Raw genomic sequence first — 19,068 nt, 5'->3', positions numbered from 1 at the left:
TTAAGTTCAGCGTAGACAGACATGAAAATATTTATGAAAGCACAGGTAAAGGCTGTGTCACGCACACACTCCTAGAGCCACCCGGAACAATGGCTCAAGGTGGGGCTCGGTGGCCAGAGAACTACATCTTCTTCCTCTCTGTGGCTTCCCAGATGCTTATCTCCTTCAAGTTCTCATCACCCCAGCCCCCTAAACCCAGCCCTTTTCTGGTTTTTAGAGTCTTCCTTCAATCCAGTGAGGATGTTCAAGAACTCCTGTCTCTGAATGTGTTTAAACCACGGTGATTTTTAAGCCTTTGTACTCCTGGAGGAACCTCATCAGGGTTTGAAGGGACTGCGCTGAAGGGGCAGAAGAGAGAGCCATTTCTACTCTCTTTCCTCATCATTGGTAGTAGTCATAAATCCTTCAAAAGCCCTAGAAAGACTGCCTAGTGTTCATTTTAAAGACAGAAGGATACGTAGGCAACATAAGAATATGAGACTGTGTTAAGGGCAACAGCAGGGCAGAGAGGAGAAAAACACTGGTCCAAAACCCTAGATGGTGACAGAAAATAGGCCAACAGCAAGTGGTCCTTTTCCTGAGACTGATGGAAGAAAGTAAACGTGGTGATTAGGAAGCCAGCCCCGGGATGCAGAGGTGTTTCCTGGTTTATACCTGCAGAGGCCCCAGGCTCCCGTTCCTCGCTCACTGGAGCTCAGCTCCAGTTATTTGGAGCTGAAGGGGCCCCCACAAGGAGAGTGGATGTCTCTGTCCCATTATCCCAGGCATTTCAAGTTGGAATGGTAAATTCAGTTTGGAATGGTAAATTCAGCTGTAGGGTGTTATATTTGCAGGTTTTTCTTTTTTTTTTTTTTTAGCATACTGCTGCTTCATGTGCATGCATTAGATATTTGGGGCTGATTCATTGTGTATCCTATTTCTAAGAAAATATGGGCCGAATTCCAAACAAGTGAATTGCATTTTTGTTGCACAAAGCCTTTGTAACCTGAAGCTTAGGGCAACTGAGAATTTTATTTGGATGGCAAAGACATATACGAGCAAACAGTGTTAATAAAGGAGGGTTGGGAGACCTGGGTGCAAATCCTGTCTCTCATACAAATTAACAAATGCTTAGCAAGTCAACTTCCCAGAGATTACATTTTGTTATCTGCAAGAAGGGGGACTTGATTAGATAGTTTCTAAGGTCGCTTTGCATTCTGGAATTGTGCTCTTTCTAAAAGGCAGCTTAAAATGGAATGTGTCTTTTCTAAGAATCCCAAATGCTGGTCAAATATCAATCACTCTGATTTTTTTTTTTTTAAAGATTGGCACCTGAGCTTATAACAATTGTTGCCTTTTTTTTTTTTTTTTTGCTTTTTCTCCCCAAATTCCCCCAGTACATAGTTGTCTATTTTAGTTGTGGGTCCTTCTAGTTGTGGCATGTGGGATGCCGCCTTAGCAATGACCCGATGAGCAGTGCCATGTCTGCGCCCATGATCCAAACCTGTGACACCCTGGGCCACTGAAGTGGAGCGCACGAACTTAACCACTCGGCAACGGGGCTGGCCCCCAAATCACTCTGATTTTTATCCATGAGTTTCCAGAGCCCCTATGAGACAGCAATAATGTTACCTCCCCGTTTTCATACCCAAGGTTGGGAAAGTCTTTCCAGAAAAATTTTTAGAGATGGGAATTTCTTAACTTTTCTTAATTTATTCTTTTGGTTTATGCCTTTGTGAAAATATAATTGCTTCAGATGCTCTTGCCTCCTGTCTCGTCTGTGAGGTCTCAGCCTAGAGAAGCATCGGGCCACATGGCAGTCACATTGCCAAGAGAATGCCATGGTCTTTTGAGACTGTGTCTGTTGTCAATCTGTTATGTCTCAAATAGAATATCTCCGTCTGCATCCTCAACTCGAATGCCTGTAATTGCCTTTGATTGGAAGCGTAGAAGGGTCTCCTTGTGCAGTGAATTACAGCATAGACAAAGTGACCCACAATTGTCCGTCATTTTACACTACATATGAAATTTTGAGAAGTTTTGAATTTTGGTATTTTGGATTTATATTTTAAATGACCTAAGGCATCAAACTAAATGAAATCTACGCTGAAACTCCATAGTGAAAATAGATCTCTTCGTTTATAGAATTTATAATCTTGGGATCTTATTTATCAAGTTTCCTTTTAGTGGCCGTGTCTCTATGTAGATAGTAAATGTGGTGTTTTAGAAATTTTTTTCCTTTCCAATTACTTATTTATTTAGAAAGGAAAAAGAGAAACCCACACAAACATTGCCTGAAAGCTTCCAATTAGGCAAATTTTAGGAAAAATGTGTTTTGGGATCTGTATTTAAATAAGGATGTTTTGGTTTATAGGTTGAGCATATCCATGCCATCAGCATGAGAAACATGCACAGTTTCTACCCAGGATCCAAGCCGTGGGCCTTTCTTGTCTTCCCCTGGATCTGGGGTGGTCACTGAAGGAATTCTAGCCCAGTACCTTGCTTACTTTCCCACCAGAGACAACTGAGTCCATCTCACAGAGGCTACAGCCAAACAGCACCATTCTATAGGATTTTACAGAGTAAGGAGTGAGAAACTAAGAAATTCCAACTGTATCTATTATAATTTTGAGAAAATGTTTGGATGTAGTTAATTCTTAATGTAAAAATATATCATTGATTTTTTTTTAAAAAGGCGGGAAATAACATCAATGAGCAGTTTGTGAACCAGATACTCATATATTTTGTGCTTTTTGGAGCTGTCGTTCTCACGATGGAGGTGAGTAGAGTGAGGCTTGCAGAAGTTACGTCACCCGTCCAAGGACACCGTGGATAAATGGCAAAGCTGGTGTCCAACCTCAGGAAAAAAAAGAAAAGAAAATTTTTCCTGTCTAGCCCTTAGATCTGTGTGTGACTTGAAAGTGAGGACCTACACTACTGATAAGATGCCTACATGTTCAGTGGGATGAAGGATAGCTGGAATAATGTGAAAATCAACAACTCCCTCATTGTGGGACTATATTCTCTGGAGAAAACTGTAAGCACCTTTAAAGCCACTGGGGTCGCTGGGCACCAGTGGGGGCCAGTGCAGGACTAGCAGTGGACGGGAAGGAGGTGGGCAGGGACATTCGCTTTCAAACAGTTCATCCTTAATTATTTCTTTGGAAAAGGTGCGTCTGGAATTTTCACTGGGATCTGATTTATGAAGATGGGCTACGAAGGAGAGAGAAAGATTTAGCCAAAGTAGTTGGGCTAAAGGCTGTAAATGGATTAGCCTCATGATGGAAAACAACATCCTTTATGAATAGTTTTGTTCAAGTGGTTTTATATTCAAAATTTAGTGTTCATGATAGTTTAATTTGCTAATTGAACAAAAAGATATATCCCACTAGTTTACTAAAAATCTGTTTTTAAATAACTGCTTTTAAATAAACATGGATTTTCATAGTGGGAGAGATGGCAGTTTTTTGGAAAGCAAGAAAAACTCTATTTTTATAACAAAAATTTAATTGTATTAATTTTTAAATTTTAATTGTTTTAATTTTTAAAAATATGTAATATATTTACATGCTATAAAATTAGAAGGTACACAAGAACATCTGCTAAAAAGTCGCCTCTTTTCTCCTGCCTTCTGCCCTGCTAACACCTCCAGGTCACCCAGCTCCGCCCGCACGGCAGCCAGTATTACCAGCGTATTCTACCACACGCTTTGTAGAAATTCTATGCCTATATAAATAAGTAGATATATTTTCAGGGGCCGGCCCTGTGGCTGAGTGGTTAAGTTCGTGCGCTCCGCTTCAGAGACCCAGGATTTCACCAGTTCGAATCCTGGGCGCAGGCATGGCACCGCTCATCAGGCCACGCTGAGGCGGTGTCCCACATGCCACAACTAAAAATATACACAACTATGTACCGGGGGGCTTTGGGGAGAAAAAGGAAAGAAAAAATCTTAAAAAACAAAACAAAACAAATATATATTTTTTCTTCTATCCCCCTCTATTTTTCATGCAAGTGATGACATAGTCTACATGGTATTTTGAAAATTTTACTTTCACTTAACGATATATTTTGGAAATTATTCCATATCAGTACATAAAGCATTTCCTCCTGCTTTTTTATTGTGGTAAAATAATATATATAACGTGAAATTTACCATTTTTTAAGCACACAGTTCTGTGGCCTTAGTACATACACAGTCACATTGCTGTGTAATCACCACCAGCCACCTCCAGAACTTTTTCATCTTCCCAAACTGAAATTCTGTCCCATTCACCCTCCCCTGGCCACCACCATTCTACTTTCTATGAATTTGACTCTTCTAGGTGCCTCATATGGGTAAAATCATACAATACTTGACCTTTTGTGTCCAGCTTATTTCGCTTAGCTTAATCATCTCAAGGTTCACTCATCTTATAGCATGTATCAGAATTTCATTTCCTTTTAATGGCTGAATACTATTCCATTGTATGTGTATACCACATTTTGTTTATCCATTCATCTGTCAATGGACATTTGGATTGTTTCCACTGTTTTTCATTCTTTTTAATGACTGCATAGTAATCTGTTCTATAGTTGTAACATAAACCAATTCCCTACTGATGGGTGTTTAGGTTATTTTCATGCTTCACTGAATAGTTGTGAACTTAGACCATTTCACACATGTATGAATATATCTGTTAAAGTTCTTGAAATGGATTTGCTGAAAAAACTGTTGCGGGCTTATTAAATTTGGGGCTATTGCTAAATTGCCCTCCATGGAACCTGTACCCATTTACAGCCCCTTTAGGGACTGTCTGTTTCCTACCTCCTCCCCAACACAGTGTGTCACCAACTCCTTCATCGTTGTTCATCTCAGGGTGGAAAATGCTGTCTCAGCACAGCTGCAATTTACATTTACCTTATCTCAAGTGAGCTCTGAGTGTCTCAGGGCCATTGTGTTTTCTTTTACTGGGACTATCTTCATTTCCTTTGTTCATTTCTCAATTGGGCTATTGAGTTTTTTTCCTCCCTCTTCTTTATATTGGCTGTTGTTGAAAAATTTACTTTTGTTTGGCACCCTTAATGTAGGCTGTGGGAGACTTTTGGAGCTCTGCTGTGAAACAGGAGCTTTGTCTAAGAATAGTGAGACCTGCTTTTCAACACCGTTCACCGGATACTGGCTCCATGACAGTAAGTTTTATTAAGGGGACAGACAGTCTGATGTTGTAGGAGGTTTTATTGAAGTGGTTATATTCAGAGGGAAGTACATCTTTGTGAGAACATTATCAAATTTTCTGTGCTCACAATATGTTTCAAAGTTATTTAGGATTTACTCCTCTTTTAAAAGGTAGAGGTATAAACTCAAGACAGTAAATAACTTGGTATGAACTGAAAAAAATAACCAAAAAGTAGCGTATTGTTAAATTTCATTTGGCTAAGTGCATTTGGCTGAGTACATCCTGGGTACCTCAAACTCGACATGCCCCACTCTGAGCTCATTCCTTTGACCCAGAAAGCAACTCCTTGGTTCCTGTATTTCCTGTATGGATTTCCTAAGACATCTTCCCACTCTGCTCCACATCCAGCATATCACCAAGCAAATCAATCTACTAAAAGTTCCTCCAGTGCGCCCACCAGCCCGCGTGCCCTCCCCACCACCTTGTCCGGACCCCAGCCGAGCCCTTCTTGGTTACCTGCAGCAGCCTTCCACTGATCCTTTGCCTCCAGACCTGTCCCCGTCAATAGTTCTCTGATCTCTAGCCAAGAGTAACCTTTATAAAGTGCAAATCAGATCATCACATCTCTGCTTAAAACCTTTTGATGGTCCCCAGTTGCCCCTAGGATAAAACTCCAACTCCTTCACACCCCAGCATGCCCTGGCCTGCCTCACTTACCCCTCAGCTCCGTCACTCACCACCCCTCTTCCTACACTCCATTCTTCTCAAAATGATCTGTCAATTCCTTAAACTCAGGGTGCACACTCTTGTTTCAGGACCTTTGAATCTGCTCTTCTTCTGGAATGTTCTCCCCTGTTCCATTCCCTCCACCTCTTTCACCTGGATGACTCTTGGTCACTCATCCTCCAGCAAGTCTTTCCTGACGCTCCCCAAGTCTGAGTCGGTGGCTTCTCCGAGGCCCCTCAATATCCCTTATCTTACACGATCAGCCTGTACAGTAACGGCCTTTTTCTGTGTACAAACAGGTCACCCCACAGGGCTGTCCGTGCCCAGGGAGCAGGACCACGTCTCCTTTGTTTCTCACCATTGCCCGGGCAACTAAGATTTTTATTGCTCATAAATATCTGTTGATGCATGACTGTTGAAAGATGGCTGGAGAACTGAAGGAGACTGTCGTCTGGGAATGGGGTGTTGCTATGTGTGAGCGGGTTACGATAATATTACATACTGAAACCCTGAGTGTCTCCCCTGAAAATTCTGAAACCTGTGCAGCAAGAAGAGAGGGCTAGGTTAGCTGCGATCTTACTTGCCTGGTGGCCCGCTAGCCTCGCGAGAAGGACACTGGAGGTAAGGCTCACACGAGGCTGAGACCAGGCAGCAGGAAAACAAAGTGCATCTGCTGATATTCCGGACAGCATCCCGGCCAGGCAAGGAGCTCACCGAGGACAGCGGGGGCGCAGCTTGGGCTGAGATCCCCATCTGGGTTGGTGTGGAAGGGATGGTTTCTGAGTGCACCATGACTCAAATGGCCTTTGAGTGCAGCCTTCAAGGACAGCCCATCTGAGAACCTCTGCTGTCGTTTCTTTTTAATACATTTATAGCCCTCCCTTTGAGATGTAAGTGTGGTTTGGGGCTGATTCAGAGCAAGAAATCCTGTGATTGCCAAATGTAGTCATTGATTTGGGACTTAGGGTCTGATGAGTACGGAGTACAATAAAATAACGAAGGCTGTATTTTAGCAGACTCTGTCTAAACTAAGCGAGCAAATCTTGAGCTTAAGACACTCTCAAATGACTTCCCTCCTGCTCCTCTTTTCTCCTTGGAAACTGACAGTGAATGTTGTGGTCGTAAGAAACTTCTCTCCTGTGGGCTTCACCCTGCAAAGTGAGCAAGGCCAGCCTCCCAGGGACCAGCTGTCTTTGTGCTGTTGCTTCCTTCTGTCCCTCCACAGGCCGATAAGACTAGTGTCACGCTGAGGCCAATAAGGAAAAGGAGCAAGGGTCAGCATTGCCACGTAAGGCGGACTGCCTGTGTGACCAAAGGCTGCGTCCCCAGAGAATGATCGTTTGGAGTAAATATTCTTCTGGTTCCGTAACACCCAGAGAGCAGAATATTCATCATACAATGACCTCTGTGTGTAGAAAATCAGATTAGGAAGACTTTGGACTGGGGGATGGGGGTTGTTTTAGTTTTGTTTTTGAGAAGAAGAATCTTATACGAGGAGAGTCAGTCTTTTTTCAGAGTGAAGATTTTAGTACAGTGAAATACATAAAGCTGCCCCAAACAGGAAGAGGAAACGATGATGACCACGGGCTCACTGTAACGGAGCGGCTCACTTCGCTGAGTGTTTGCTATAAGCCGAGCACTGTGCTAGGAGCTTCCCGTGGATTGTTTCAGTTAGCCCTCACGACAGCCTCCCAAGCTGGTGAAATGCCGAGGCCGGTCTGCAGCCAGGTGACTGAGGCACAGCGGCCGCTGACACTCCCCGAGGCTGGTTCTCGGCACCCAGCGGAGCTGGAGTGCAGCTCCGTGCTCTCAACCCCAGGCCATCCGCTGCCTCCATCGGTGTCCAGGAGCCAAGGCCCAGGGGTAGGTCCAGCTCCGCTCTCATTACGAGCTGTGCGACCATTGCAACTTACTGAAGGCTCTGACTTAGGTCATTGTGCGGATTAAACACAACGATGAGGTTGCGTATTAGTTACGGTGACACTAGGTCCTACAACAAACAAAGCCAACCTTTCGGCGGCTTGACACAATAGAAGTGTGAGGACTCGCTCACGGCCCCGTGCAGACGTTCCCGTCAGCGTCGGGCGCTGGGCTGGCGGCGGCTCCTTTCCATCCTTTCCTTGCAGTCCGCAAGCTCTGAAGGCTGTGCGCCTTCAACGGGTGCTTCCCGGGGCCCCTCGGGCCGTGACGCCCCACCCACAGGCCAGGGGAGGGTGTTGGCGGCGTGGTTCCAGGTAGGGGGCGGCCTGAAGGGAGCACAACTTGGGGAAGCTCTCTAAGAAAGAGGACACAGGGTGACCGGCGCCCAGATGGCCCCGCAGCCCGCGAGACTCATTAGCTTCCCGATACACGCCCCGCGCAGCTCACACACCATTGGCTCGACCTCGGGGGCATGCTGGTGACAGGGCGGGCAATCACGTCCAGTGTGCCCGAGTCAGGCGACTGCTGGAAGTCTGCCACGTGTGTGGAAAGTGCTTCCAACAGCAGCTAGCACATGACAAGAGCTGGGTGAGTGTCAGCTACTGTTCTGTCTGTAATGCGGCAGGAGAATTTCCACCAGGACCAGCACGCCGACAGTTACTGCCCTTACCATTTTCACTGACATCCTCCGGCCCCACAAGGAGGCTGAACTGCCCAACAGTAAGTCTAGCTGGAGAGATACCATATCTCTTAAAAAACAATGACCAGTACAAAACCCTGTCTTCAAAGGGACAAACGCGGCATCTATACCTATCATCTCCAAAGTATGGGGGCACTGCATTTGGGGTGGGCAGAACGTATCAGAATGTGTGTGTGTGTCAGAGTATATATATATATTCTCATCTAGTAGAACCTCAATGTCACTTATAAATTAATAAATAAACGTGTATAGGGACAAAGTATTTTTACAAATTTCCTTATAGGGATGTGTAATTGAAAAGGTGTTCAGACCATGTATCTTGACAGTCAATGCCCTAGAGGTAGAAATGACAACGTAGCCTTCTAGGGTTTAAAGTGCAGACACCTAATGGGTACAGTACAGACATTTCAAAGGAAAAACACCCCAAGACAAGAAGCTGTTGTCTGGGCAAGGCTGGTGTAATGGTTAATTTTACATGACAACTTGCTGGGCCACAGAGTACCCAGCTATTTGGTTAACTGTTATTCTGGGGGTTTCTGTGAGGGTGTTTCTAGATGACAGTAACATTTGAATCGGCGGACTGAGGGGAGCAGGTGGCCCTCCCCAGTGTGGGTGGGCCCCCTCCAGTCCACTGGAGGCCTGAATCGAACAAAACGGCCGAGTAAGGGAGAATTTGCCCTCTGCCTGACTGCCTTCTAGCGGGGACATCGGTCTCCTCTTACCTTTGGATTCCACTGGAACTCACGCCATCAGCTGTCCTGGGCCTCCAGCTGCCGGCTCACCCTGCAGATCTTGGGACTTAGCATGTGATCACATGAGCCAATTCCTTATAATGGATCACTCTCTGTCTCTCTCTCTCTCCTGTGACGTACCTATAATCTCCTGTTGGTTCTGTTTCTCTGGAGAACCCTGACTCATACAGCTGGTGAGGCCCTGATAGGCCCCCGGGCAAAGCAATCTCAGGCTCAGGCCGGTTCTCCGTCCTGGCTGCCTATCGAACCATGTGGGGAGCTAAAAATGTCCCAATGCTTGTGGCCCTCAATCGGAGATTCTGATATAGGGTTTTTTTTTTTCCTTGCAGGGGAAGATTCACCCTAAGCTAACATCTGTTGCCAATCTTCCTCCTTTTTCTTCCTTTTTCTCCCCCAAAGCCCCAGTACATAGTTGTATATGGTTATAAGCCACCACGGCACAGCAGGGCTACTGACGTGAATGGTGTGGCTTGGGTTTGTGGGAACCAAACCCGGGCCAAAGCAGAGCGCCTGAACTTTAACCGCTGGGCGTCAGGGCTGGCTCTCACTGGTGCTTTTTAAAAGCTCCCCCACTGGTTGGGGTTGAGAAAAATTGGTGCAGACTCTAGCACTGTCAATGTCAGGAGCGTGGTCTGCCAGCACCGGGAAAGTGCCTCCTTATCTCAGGTGTGCACTCACGTTAGCTGAGCACACGGGACTGAGGAAGCACCCAAGGGCTGTGGGACCCTCGCCGTCGCCGTCTGAGAGATGCCTACCGAGAGCACTGGGCTCGAAGCCGCCCCACACCCTTCCTACCTGACCGAGGGCCGCCGGAAGTAGGGATTAGAACCCGTTCCGTACCCGGAAGATCGCTTTGTGAGCCTGCGGCTGGGAGAAAGGGGCCGAGAGGCTGAGGCCTCAGTTTACTCATCCGTGGAATGGAGATGATTAACGACAGAACCTACTCTCCAGACTTGTTGAGAAAATTGAGTTAACGCGTGAGAAGTGGTTAGAGCAACGATTAGTTGTCACCTACTAGTGCTCAGTAATGTTAGTCACTGTGCCCCCTCGTACGTACCCGCCTTCTTCCAGGTCTGCGTTCTGGCCGTGCTCCCTTGCTGCCTGGTACCCCTTTCTTTGACTGGTTCTTTATTGTGTGTGTTAATTGATGTCTTTGCTTAGGTGTATTCAAGTTCTACAGGGCTGGAAGTCTGTCATGCATTGAAGGCGACTTTGGTTTTCTCTGTTCTGAACCAGTCTGTGTTAATTTTTGAAGTGCAGTTCTCAAAGGGCATCTTCGTCTGGTCCTATTTCTAGGTAGGATGTCTCACTTTTACCCATCTCATCTACTGACAACATATAATGATGTTGGCACCAGTGCTTTCAGAAAAGAGTGGAATGGGGCCGGCCCAGTGGCTAGTGGTTAAGTTCTCTGCGCTCCACTTTGGTGGCCTGGGTTTGTGGGCTCGCACCCTGAGCACAGACCTACTCAACTCACCAGCCAAGCTGTTGCGGCGTCCCACATACAAAATAGAGGAAGACTGGCACAGACGTTAGCTCAGGGCTAATCTTCCTCAGGAAAAAAAAAAGAGTGGTAGCACTAGAAAAAATGTGGTATAAAAACGTCAGCAACCTGAGTTGCCCCACAGAGGGTGAAATGAGCCTGTTCTGTGGAAGGGTCATGAACGTGCTGTCCCCCAAGTGTGGCCCACCATGGCAGCCTGGAATCCTAAGCCTGACACTTTGTACCTACAGAACCACAGCTTGTTGCCTTGCACAGAAGGACAGAGCATTGCAGGGTCAGTTCAGTGACATTTGCAGACCAAGGCAGTGGTTTTATATGGGCTACTATGTTTTTATTAATGGTTTCAGTTTATCCACTACTAACTAGTCTGTGACTGGTGTACGTGGTGTTAAAATGTTATGTCTAACAGTGTGTGATACATAGAATCAAGCATACTGCCTTTGTCAGCAATTTATGGCAGTAAGCCCTGTCTGTGAGTAAGAGATAAGCCCCCCTGTCCAGCAGGCTGACAGTGTTTCACGGATGCCAAATGCTTGATGTAGGTTCTGTCGATGACGTTCTCGTCCGGGAACCAAAACAATGTGCATTTGTCACCCCCCCCAACAAACAGAGACTCCCTGCATTACATTCTGGGACCATAGATTCAAACCACAAGGCTAAGAGGAATAAAAACCTACCTAGAAAAACCCATCTTTTGGCGAGAGGGAAAGAAGCCAGCTGGGATTACTTGGGGGGAGTCTCTAGGTGCTTTCCCGTAGAACCCCCATCCCGATGCAAATGCAGCCCTACCCACGGCAGTCAGTGTTTATACAGCTTGAGGGGGAAGTCGCTGAATATTTGAACAGATTTAGCTAGGAAATTAAATTCACTTCTTATGTTCAAGGACAGCCATTTGGGGGTGAGTGATGCTTCCTTGAAGAATGGGAAGCAGTAAATGTGTGACACACTTCTTCCATCTGTGACGCACTTCTTCCATCTTTTTTTTTTGATGAGTAATAAGCAGTTACAACGAAACGTCCTTCTTCTCACTTGTGAAGTGACTGCCAAGCTTTTGGAGATCCCATTCTTGGGGATTTGGGGCAGGCTACTGCAGTTTTGGGGTAAAGGAGATGTATTCCTGGCACTTTAAATTCCAGCTCGGAAAAATTCTCTAACGGAAACACTACTATGAAAGGTTTATCAGCTTAATTCCTTAATACTGGTCCACAAATCACCTTTGCCCAAACTTAGGGCAAACTATAGCTGAAAAGGTCCTTTGTGGGCTTATGTCATGAGGTTGTTAAGAATTTGAAACATATCTTAATGTTGCATGATGGAACGTCAACTCTCAAAGAGCCCCTGTTGAGAGGAGCGGTTGGACATCCCCTGCCATGGCTCCGGGGAGCGGAATTAGGATGGAAGCTGGAGGACGATGCAGTCTTCCTTAATAAAGACCGAACTTTCCATCAGGATAAAGACAGAGGTGTGGGAGAGGAGAGTCACACGTCGGATTGCCCGCATTGTTCTGAGGGCGTCTTTCAGCCGTGACCTCTATGACCCCCTAAGTCGTGGAGAGGTCCCACTCATCCATAGCTGGGCGGCCGCCTGTAATGACTGCAGGTGGGAAACACTGAAGTTTCCTATTCTTCAGTGAGTAATGACAATGAGAAGAGGGCAAAATGAGTATAGAGTGGTTTGTTTGTTTTTTCTTACTGCCTTTGCAAAATTGGTGTCTCTGAGTGTGAATGAATAAATAGTACTAATTTTTGGAAACAGAAGAGTAGAATTGTAATAGTCAATAAGCAATAGATTTTCCCCCCCTAGCTCCTAGAGTTATGGAGAAAATAGCTTGTAACCACGCCCTCCATTTTAGGCTTCTAAGACCCGTGGAAAGTTACTGTCACATTGGGACACTGTTACAGAGTATTTACTGTAATCGTTACTGAACAGGTGATCATTCCTGAACTAGTTTAGCTCAGTGTTCTCATTTGGGGAAGATTTTGCTCCCAGAGGGTATTTGGCAAGGTCTGGAGATGCCTTTGATTGTCGTGATTGTGTGTGAAAGGATGTTTCTGGCGTCTAGTGTGTAGAGGCCAGGGCCGCTGCTAAACATCCCACAATACACAGGATGGCCCCCAAACAAAGAATGATGTTGTCCAAAATGTCAATAGTGCCAGCGTTGAGAAGCCTTGGTAGTCTTAGGATCCTGAAGACACATAGCAATCTTTTGTTTGTTTTTTTTGGAAAACTACAAACAAATCATTCATTAAAATGATTATCATGCATAGCTGATCTTCTGATTTTACCCTTAGCAGACAAAGGTGTGATCTTTGAACACATAGAAGTCAAAGATTATTTTGTTTTCCCTGTTTAATTTGGTCAGATCCAAGTAGGATTCAGGTCATCTTTTGATGAATCCTGTTTAACTCAGTTTGACAGTAACGTCAACACCACTGGGGCTCGATTTTTAAACATGTTATTATTTCTAACTTATTTTTAGAACACTGATTATACTGATAACTTGAAATGAATCTGTCCACATGAGGAGAAAATGAGAGCAGTCAGCTTTGGCATGTGGCCTTAAAAGAAGACTACCGTTTCAACCCCAAACAGATGCAATCTTGAGGCTGACTGAGGCTTTCCCTTTGTAATAAATATATGATGTTATTTCCTTCTTTATCTGATATGCGTTTTCATATTTATAATCAACCATATTCTGTGATCTAGGCCAGTTCTGACTCTTCTTACCAAAAACTTCTGAGAAAACGATACAGATGATGAAAGGCTGGGAAATGAAGAAGATGGTGTTAATTAGTGTATTAATTTGCAACTGAGAGTAAAGGACTTAAGTCGTTGAAAAGAGTAGAGGATGGTGACAAGGACTTAGAAATTCAAATTAGTAGCCTTCACAAGAGGAAAACCTGAAGTGTGCATCCCTCTGGTAATGAGAATTCCTGAAGGATGGGGCTGCCTTGAATTGGATGGAGGAAGAGGTGATCCGTTATTCCCAGGACTGATCAGACGCCTAATAGCACGTGCTCTGTGCATAGCTGAGTTTCATTTTTAAAGAAAGATGTGCAGTGTTTGGAGAGCAGGTTAAGTGGAGCTACAAAGATACCCGAACAGGTACCACATGAGATGCATAGGAATTGTTATATTCATTCTGGAAGAGAACAGACTCTTAGTGTTGGTCGTTGAGGAAATGAAGGGTTGATGGATAGGCTGTGGATTAGTTTTTTCTTGCTGCTGTAACTAGTTACCACAAACTTAATGGCTTAAAACAACACAAATTTATCTTAGTGTTTGGGGGCAGAAGTCTGAGCTGGGTTTACAGGGCCAAATCCAGGGACTGGCAGGATTGCATTCCTTCTAGAGGCCCTAGGAGGGCATCCATCTCCTTGCGTTTTCCAGCTTCTGGAGGCTGCCTGCATTCCTTCCCCTATTTTCAAAGCCAGCAATTACATCCCTGGGACCTCTGCTTCCGTTGTCACATCTCCTTCTCTGACTCTCCTGCCTCCCTCTTTCCCTTACGAGGACCCTTGTGACAACATGGGGCCCGCCCAGATAAGCCTGCAGGTAGGTGTTGTTATTGCCATTTTACAGGCAGGAAAATGCAGCTCAGAGTCTTTGCTGTTCCCAGTGCCCCATTCCCCTTAAGAACACTGAATAATGGATTAACCCGTATTCGTTCTGGGTTCACTCTTGTAAGGATCAGTTGTGAGTAATAGAAAAATCTAGGCTCTTAAAAATAATTATTTTTTTTCCTATTTAAACAACCATAAGTTTAAAAATATTGTGAGTGGAAATGGTCTCCAGTCGTGCTTTGCCTTTGCTTTTTTTTTTAACTTACTGAGGTATAATGAACATACAAGCAATTGCACTATTTAAAGTGGACAATTTGATGAGTTTTCACATATGTAACAACAACCGTAATCAAAAGAAGACCATATTCATCACCACCAAAAGTGTCCTTATGCCCTTTGTCATTCCTCCCTCCCTCATTCCCCCATTCCCGGGCAGACATTGGTCTGCTTCCTATCACTAGAAACTAGCCTACATTTTCTAGAATTTTATGTAAAAGCAGTCATACAGCATGAACTCTCTTTTTGTCTGACGTCTTTCACTCAACATCATTATTCTGAGATTCGTCCATGCTGTGCACTGTGTCACTGGCTTATGCCTTGGTATGGCTTGGTAGCAATCCATGGTTTATCCGGTCACCTGTGAATGACATGTGGGTTGTTTCCAGTTTGGGTTATTACAAGTAAAGCTGCTATAAGCATTGATAGACAAGCCTTTCTGTGGACTTGTGCTTTCTTTTCTCCTGTGCTGATACCTGCTAATGGAATGACTGGGTCATGTGGTAGATATGTTGAACTTTTTAAGAAACTGCCAGATTGTTTTCTCAAGTCATTGTACCATTTTACACTCCCACCAGCAGTGAGTGAGAGTTGCGGTTACTCTACATTCTCAATAACACTTGGTGTGATGAGTTTTTTAATTCTAGCAATTCTAACAGGTGTGTGGTGGTATCTTAGAGAAGTTTTAATTTGCATTTCTTTAATGGCTAATGATGTTGAGCATTTTTTATGTGCTTATTTGCCATCTGTATATGTTCTTTCATGAAACATCTATCCAAATCTTTTGCCCATTTTTTATCGAATTGTTTGTTTTCATATTATTGCGTTTGAGAGTTCTTTATATATTCTGGACAAAAGCCCTGTATCAGATATGTGATTTGCAAACATTTTCCCCCGCCCTGTGGCTTATCTTTTCATTCTCTTAACAGTGTCTTTCAAAGAGCAGAAATTCTTGATTTTTTTTTTTTAAAGATTGGCACCTGAGCTAACATCTGTTGCCAATCTTTTTTTTCTCTCCTTCTTCTTCTTCTCCCCAAAGCCCCCCAGTACATAGTTGTATATTCTAGCTGTGCATCCTTCTGGTTGTGCTATGTGGGACGCTGCCTCAGCATGTCCTGACGAGCGGTGCCATGTCCGTGCCCAGGATCCAAACCAGCGAAACCCTGGGCCACTGAAGCAGAGCGCACGAACTTAACCACTCGGCCACGGGGCCAGCCCCAGAAATTCTTAATTTTGATAAAGTCTAATTTATAAATTTTTTTCTTTTATGGAGTGTGCTTTTTGGTGTTGTATCTATGAAATCTTTGCTTAACCCAAGGTCACAATGACTTCCTCCTGTGTGTTCTTACAGAAGTTTTATATATCTAGACTTTTCATTTTGGTCTATGATCCACTTTGAATTGATTTTCGTATATGGTGTGAGAAGCGAATCAGGTTTATTTTTTTCGCATATGTACTTCCACTTGTGTCAGCACCATTTGTTGAGAAGACTTTACTTTTCCCATTGAATTGCCTTTACGTTTTTGTTGAAAATCAATTGACCGTATATGTGTGAGTCTATTTCTAGACTGTTTATTCTGTTCAGTGATCAATTTTCCATCTTTTCATGAAAGCCAGGCTATCTTGATAAAGTTAGCTCTGTAAGTCTCAAAATCAGGTACTGTAAGCCCTCCATCTTTTTTTTCAAAGATGTTTTGGCTATTCTAGGTTCTTTGCATTTCTATATATTTTAGAAATAGCTTCTCAATTTCTACCAAAAAAAGAAAAAAAGACTGTTTGGATTTAATTGATATTGTAGAGAATATATAGATCAATCAACTTTGACATATTAACAATATTGAATCTTCCGATCCATTAACACAGTTTACCTCTCATTTTATTTTGTTTCAGCAGCATTTTATAGTTCTAGGTGTACAAACTGTGCTCTTCCCGAAATCCCAACTCCATCTCCACTCAGGGAGATCTCTAGAGTCTAGTCTGGGCTCTTCCTTGAGCTGTGGCCCAGAAACTCCTTCCAGGCACTCGCTGAGCAATCTGGTGGCTCACCTCATTTGTTTCCCGTATCTCAGGGATCACTGTCCCGTGTTGCCTGATAGCTAATGTTTGAAAACTCCTGTTTCATATATTTAGGCTGTTTTTAGTTTTTTGTTAGGTGAAAGGGTAAATCTGGTTCCTATTACTCTGCTTTTTTTCAGGATCAGAAATCTCCCGTTTTGCTTTTAGTAGCAGACTTGCCTCTACTTAGATATTTACGCAAAGCAAATCCAAAGCAGCTCCATTGTTGTTAATATTCCCAGGCCAAATACCTGGCTTGTAACAATAGTAGATGGTCAATTTGCCAAGCTTGAAAGACAGACAGTGCAGTGTAGTAGAATATGTTCAACAATGAGTCAGTCTATAAACGTAAAAAAAGATGCTCACCCTCATTAGTAATCACAAAATTAAAACCACAAAACGATAGCATCTCACACTCCCCAGATTGGCAGACAATTTAAAAGTTGGGTAATACCAAGTGTTAAAGAGAACATAGAAGAGCTGAGCTTTCTTCTGCTGCTGGGGGAGATCAAAAATGGGGACAACCCCAATGGTCAGGAACTTGGCATTATCTGGAGTCTTAGGCTAGACTCTTTAGAAAAGAGAGCCTGGGGCAAAGCTTCTGTGCTCACACTTTCCCGGGGAGCACAGTCCCAGGAAGCAGGCGTGGAGGAGAAGGAAGAGAGAGGTGAGGGGAGCTGCCTTTCTGAATGAACTGTTGTGTCGCTCTGCAGCGGAGGTTGGATCTGCCTGCTGGTTCTCTCGCACCTCCTGTCCCCACTGATCCAAGCTTGCCCCATTGGGATTGACCCCCCTGTACTTTCAGATTACATCTGGCTCATCCGACAGCTGGAAAGGTAGAGCCCACGGCCAGCGACATGGCGCTTCATCTGAGTCCGAAGTGAGGAAGAAGTCAGGAGCTGGCAGCTGGGGCAGAAACTGCTGAAAGTTGGCCCTACTGGTGGCAGCCGAGCAAAACTCACCAAGCTGATTGCTGCAGCGATGGGCAGGGCAGAATGTGTAGCCAAGTTTCCCAGAGATAGGTGAGGCTGAGAAGATCTGAGGTGTCAGAAAAGTGATGTCTGACACACCTATGCATACCACAGGCCCAGCAATTATGCTCCTAGGTACATACTCCAGAGAAACACACACACATACCAGGAAACGGGTTTAGGGATGTTCATGGCACTATTGTTCATAATGGCCACAAATGGGAAACACCACAAAAGTCTACGAGCATTCAAAGGAATAGAGAAGTTGTGGTATATTCATAAAATGAAGTAACTATACAGCAGTGAAAATGACCTCCAATGACATGGATTAATATGAACAAACTTCAAAAACATGATAAACAACAACAAAAAAGCCATTCCCAAAGAGTATATACAGTGTGGGTGCATCTATACAGAGTTAAATCATGCTCTGTTAAAGAATACATTATTTAGAGATACACCCTTATAACAAAAAGCAAGAACACAGTTAATACAAAATTTTGGGTGCTGGTTCCCTCTGGGAATAGGAAGAGGGATGCTATTGGGGAGCAGCATACAAGAAGCTTCTAAGATAACAATGACGTTTTATTGTTGAATCCGAGAAGACGTGAGTATTCCTTTAATTTTTTTCTTTAAATTGTACATATGTATTTTATACGTTTTTAATATACTGTATGTTTTGCATACACACACATACCCACCCACACACACACACACACACACGACAGTGAGTTAGGAAACTTAGGTTGCAGTCCCAGATTGGCCTCTAATAAGCTGTGTAACTTTGGGCAAATCACTTCATGTTTTCATTGAACAAATATATTTTTAAGTAGCGATGTGTCAGTGCTGTACTAGGCACTGGAATACAGTGATGATCAAAACTGGTTGTGATTCTTGCCTTGATGGCTTTAGAGTCTAGTGGGAGAGTTAAACATTGATCAATGTAAAATTTGAGCTCTGGTAGTGCTATTAAGGAGAAGGACAGAGTGCCAGGAGTGGGTACAACAGGGGGCCTGACCTGGTCTGGGGGTCGAGAAGCCTTCACTGAGGATGTGGCAGGGGTTAGGGCATCTGAGGCATGAATAGGAGGTTAAGAAGGTGAATATGGATGGCAATCAGGAGTCCTGGGATGGGAGAGAACATGCCAGCTGTGCAGAACCAAATGAGAGAGTGTGGTGGAGATGAGGCTCCAAAGGCCGGCAGGCGTGGAGCGTGTGGAGCTGTCCCAGACGCTGCATAGGCGAGGACGGGCAAGGCAGATGCAGCGCTGCCTCCTCAAACTTATTCATGTGGGGAGACAGACCACAAAGCAGTGCGCACAACGCATACGATGTGTACTAACGTAATCAGATCCGTGAAGGGCATGAGCAGGGCTGAGAGCACCAACTGCTCGGGGAGGAGCACTTACACAGCATGGGCCAGGAAGGCCTTTCTGGAATGTGACAGTTGAGCCAACAACTAAATCA

The 19,068-nt window shown here is 44.4% G+C and overlaps 1 protein-coding gene and 1 long non-coding RNA gene across 5 annotated transcripts in view; one reads left to right on the top strand and one right to left on the bottom strand.

Moving 5' to 3' along the window:
* The window catches only part of LOC139046594 (uncharacterized), a 49,032-nt gene extending 39,677 nt beyond the window's left edge, over nt 1-9,355 (bottom strand). Inside the window, exon 1 of the long non-coding RNA XR_011506832.1 lies at nt 9,204-9,355. This is a non-coding gene — a long non-coding RNA (uncharacterized lncRNA). The remainder of the gene's footprint in view (nt 1-9,203) is intronic.
* The window catches only part of SPATA13 (spermatogenesis associated 13), a 343,666-nt gene that overhangs the window by 7,770 nt on the left and 316,828 nt on the right, over nt 1-19,068 (top strand). The window lies entirely within an intron of this gene.

Source organism: Equus asinus, chromosome 11, assembly GCF_041296235.1.
Source record: "Equus asinus isolate D_3611 breed Donkey chromosome 11, EquAss-T2T_v2, whole genome shotgun sequence".
NCBI classification, from domain to species: Eukaryota; Metazoa; Chordata; class Mammalia; order Perissodactyla; family Equidae; genus Equus; species Equus asinus.
This window is presented reverse-complemented; position numbering and strand designations above follow the sequence as displayed.